We start from the raw sequence: 5,015 nt of genomic DNA on the forward strand, positions 1-5,015 counted from the left end.
GGGGGGTACACTTGACCAAGATGATTGTCAATACGGACATTACAAAGAGAATTGGAAGATAGTTGAGACAGCTATGAATAAGAGTGGCAATGGTTTTGACAAAATAAAATGCAAAGTAACAATTTCAGAGTCGGGAAAGGAGCAACTTAGTGTGAGTACTTTTTTTATATATAAAAATACATTCCTATAGATTTTTGTGGTACTAATTTATTATGCACGTGCTTGCAGGATAGGGCCAGGCACTTGCTCTCTAAGCCCATCAAATTCTTTCATGAGATGCAAGAACTTTTATTGGGCATGAATGTTGATGGTTCCCTTGCCATGGATCCGGAAACAGGCTTGGATGATGGAAGCGGACCATCTAACTCTGACTCGGAATAGCTGAATGACATGTTCATTTATCCACAAAGTACTGACCTTGAAGGTAATGATTCTGATACAATACCAGCCCCTCCAAGTAGTAAAGTGGTAGCAAGTGGTGGAATTGGCTCATCTAAGAAACACCAGGCTGGTAAGAAGCGACCTAGAGATGTGAAATCACCCACTACGACGATGAAGCAGCCTAAGAGTAGTTTCGCCAATGCTATTGAACATATCACCACCATAATGAAAGCAATCCAGCAGACTCTTGCTAATCCTCCTCCTGCGCCCCAATTGCCACAACTTATTGACCCCAGTGCTACATTGCGGTCAAGAATTGATGAGATAAATATTAGTAATGAAGATACTATCCTTATTGGTGAATATCTTTGTCTTGCAGGCCCAAACAATGAGGGTATGCGCAGTTTCCTATCTTACAGAAGTGACAAAACTTTGGAGACCTGGGTATACCAATTCATTTGCAAGCATGAAGATCATATGCAGTTACTATTGATTCCTGGTAGTACATGCTTCTGGTGTTATTTGGCCTCCTTTTGCTGCTAATGGCTGTTATGCATGAACTTGGTGAAAATGCTTTTGGGTGCTGTTCTGACTTTTGTTGCTACTGAAGATTGTTGAACTATGCAGAGTGACCTGATGCTTGTGTAGTACTGCTAATATGACCAACTATGTAGATTTGCAAGTAGTTCCTAGGTGCAAGAACTGTTAGTTGCTTTTTGTAGAAAAGGAGGATGACCTCCAGCCTCTGCATCTGGGTGATGCATACGGCCACTTTATTAATTATTCTCACAAAACCTTACAAAGTCATACAACAGTAAGACTAAAGCCGCCGTCTAAGCAATAAATTGTCGCTACATCTATTCAGTTGATGAAGGGGCGCTGATAGCCTGGGCCTAATACCAAACAGACATCACAGCCAAGCCTAACATCTAAGACCTGAGACCCCAACCTAGCCCGGGTCTGGGGCACACACTGGTCCGGCATGCTCTCAGAGGCCGCCGCCGCCAACTGCCACTGCTCCATCTTCAGAACTGTACTGATGCATCAACCTTGCTCGGTCCAGCTAACGTCGACGCCACCACGACGCCCAACGGCACCTCCTCCCTGCGCGCAAACAGCTGAACACGTCGTGGTCGCCACTGATACACCTCAGCGCCATGCTGCCAAGTACCACCAGCCGACACAGCTTGAAGCCCTTGGAGGATCTGTCGTGCGTAGCACCTGCCGACCAGGCATGACCAAGCGTAGCACCTGTCGGTCAGGCATGACTTGACATCTCCACCGAAGCTCCGTGCAAGACGAAGCCGCTCCACCTCCTGCCTCTGACTTCCAGCGCTGCTCCACAAAACGATGCTTCCAAGAGAGAAACGACACCGCAGTGCCGCCATCGTCCGGACTGGAACACCAGATCCTAGGGTTTCCCCCGGAGCAATACGAGTGGGTCGACGGTAGTCACATGATGATGCCTTCATCAAGGTAACGACGTGGAACGCCGCCATCGCCCGCCGTCGGCTCGGTTTTCACCGGCAACTACGTCTCCCCGACTCACAGCTGGTGCTAGATGACGGATCCCGAGATCCGAACACCCAGCCTCAGGCCGACCACCTCTGACGGAAGAGATGACCACCACCGTCGGCTGCACCGGTCAGAACAGATCTGATCGGAGGTGCCGCCGACGAGACCACCAGGCCCTCCACGCCGCCGTCGCCGATCTGAAGGCGGCATGCACGCCACCGCAGCCAAACCGGCCGCCGCCGCCGCCCGTAGGGCCATCCCCAGTGCCCGCAGCTCTGGCCTTCGCCGCGCCAAGCCGTCGCCGTCCGAGGACGGGCCGGCCTCCCGCCGCCTGCAGCCATCCGCCGCGCCGCAGATCCCAGATCGATCGCGCCACCACACGCCTTGGGGTCCGCCCCACCCCGGAGACGCGCGAGAGAGGAGATCCCCCGCCACCGCCGTCGGCCCCCGGGCTTAGCCCGACGGCGTCTTCCGGCGGCGGCGGAGGGAGAGGAGGAGGGAGTTTGCGGCGGCGGCGGCTAGGTTTCTGGCCGCCCGAGTCGCCCTAGGCGGAGGACGACGCGGGGCTAAGACTCGGGCCCTTCTCTGTTAGTTGCTTATGTATAATAGCATCGATCATGTGATATTTTGTTGCTATGCTGGTTGGTGTGAACCAGTGCAAGTGGTTACTGTAATGAACTATTGCATGTGATGTTTAATGAATTATGATAAGCTAGATTGATTGCTCTATTTTGTACCTGGGTTTTTTTTCATGGCAATAATCAATGATGTCTGACATGCATGAGCATAAGAGGGAAAGCTCACCACTTCATTCAAGGGGGGTGACTCTATAAGCTTTGGCTATCAAACAAACACCATCCACACTTTTTTGCCACACATGTGGCAGAATACATGGCAATCATCTAAAACGGGTGCCTCACTCAATTTGCCACAACTCAACTAAGATGTGGCAACCAACCAAACATCCTTATTTCTACCACAGGTTAGTCATGCCACAAGTGTGGCACACGCTTATACTTAGTTGTGGCAAAAATGCGGTTCCCAACCAAACATGCCCTAAGCTTACACTAACCATTGTTTCGGAGAAGACTTGAAATAGTCATTCTGCACTGCAGAAATCGTGTTCAGAGGAAAAAAGGCACCAATGCTAGCACATAAAAGTGTAGGCTCATTGTGTGTGGTCAACAGTGTGACATAATTGTCGCATATGGCTATGACACTTAACAGTGCGTGGTCAACAAAATTGTATTCTACTTAACAGGAAGCAATATCTGATCTCGTAGAGACGGTTATGAACTTGCTAACCGGTGATAAGCCACTAGACATACCAGGAGATCATGTTGGGTGATAAAAAAAGTATTTTTCTAGCCTGAAGACTAAGTAGTCCAATCCACATACCAGGAAAGAAGTTATGTTAATTGATTCTTAAAAGGTGTGACCCAACAGAAGTGTAAAAGAGAACAATTGGCAGCTTGGAGAAATCATACGACTCAACATTCCTCTCTGAAGCAATCATCATACCTTTGTCTTGAACAACTTCAGAGAGAGCATTCCATGTGCAAGCATCAGCCACTGAAAATTTTAAATGTGCCATGAGTGTTAGTATTGAATCTCAAACATTACTTCTTTTCTCCTTGCTAACAGATATGTATTAGTTTACTACTGATATAATACCAATGCAGCTCATATAACCTTCTAGACTTGATTATATAGCAACTCAAAGGTGAATAACTGAAGACTTGACTCGGTTTGGTCAATTGACCAAATACCTTGTTGGTCATTGCGCAAACTCCGGACGCGGCTTGCCGGCTTCTACTCTAATCACCTGCCTCTCTGCAACCAGACGTGTTGTCCCCAAACCGTCGGAGCCACCACCACCTAATTGGATGCTTCCTCCACTGAGAGCGACCGGCGCAGCGCGCAGGGAGAGGGGGGAGATTGAGGATGCAATCCTACCACACCCTGCTGCGGTTGTCCGTCCTTCCTTCCCCATGGTCGCCAATTCAAGAGCTGAAAAAAGAAGAAGGAGAAGGCGTCGAGGGGGTGCAAGGAGAGTAGAGACGGGGAGGCGGCAGATGAAATAGGGAAGGAGAACCTGGGGAGGGGGGGAGGAGGGAGTCCACCTTGCTCCGCCTAGCACCGGGGTGGACACGCCGTCGCAGTCTGGTCTCGCCGTCTAGCCGCTGGTGGATGGAGCTTGTCGTAAGACCATCTCTGTAGGATTTCACCATCACTGGATCCTCCGTCAGAGATTACCATCGAGAATCTCGACGACACCCTCGGTTCGGCCGGGCCCCGAGTTCTGCAGCTAGCGTTGCTGCCTCTCCTTCCCCGCCAACCTTAGAGTCGGCCCAACCTCGTCCTTAATGCTGCCAACGCGGCCCCGGCCGGCGGCGTGCAGCGGCAGAGGCCAAGTCGGCGCTCCTCAGCTGACGAAGCCGCCTAGATTAGCGATGACCGAGGAGGTCCGGGCGGCAGCGCTCTCCGGTGCGGTCCACACCATCTCGATGGTAGGCTCCGGAAGCAGGCAAAGCGGCCGGCATTGAGAACGACAGTAAATCAGGATGGGTAAGGAGGAACGGCGGTGGAGATCAGAGTCGTGGGGAAAGAGAAGGGGGCACATTTCCAGAGGGGCCGCGTGAGTAGAACCGGTCGGCAGGGAGCGGCGTTGCAGAGGCCGAGCGCCAGACAGCTCGTTATCCCCTTCGTGGGTATGGGCCTCGTGATTCACTTTTTTTTTTGGCATGGGCCTCGTGATTCACTTCTGTCAGACCTTTTGAAAGTATACGAGCCAATATACGTACAACCGTATATGACACCGTTTGATGCATGTGATGACTGACTTTTTTTTTTTGAGTCTAAACACACTTTATTTATTATTCAGAAATGTTCATAGGGATACAAGAGATGTTTGGAGGGTTTAACAGCCATACATGCACCCAAAATCCAAACCAAAAGCATGCTTACCGAGACTATGTGCCTCAATATTTCGTTGCCCTGCCCTCAAAAATGAAGGTGCAGTCATCAAAATTATTCTTTGACTCCACTATCTCTCTGATGGTACTAGCATAGACGCCACCAGTGCTGTTTTTTATGTCATTCACCACTTCTTGGCAGTC

Source organism: Triticum dicoccoides, chromosome 7B (genome assembly GCF_002162155.2).
Source record: "Triticum dicoccoides isolate Atlit2015 ecotype Zavitan chromosome 7B, WEW_v2.0, whole genome shotgun sequence".
In the NCBI taxonomy this organism is placed as follows: domain Eukaryota; kingdom Viridiplantae; phylum Streptophyta; class Magnoliopsida; order Poales; family Poaceae; genus Triticum; species Triticum dicoccoides.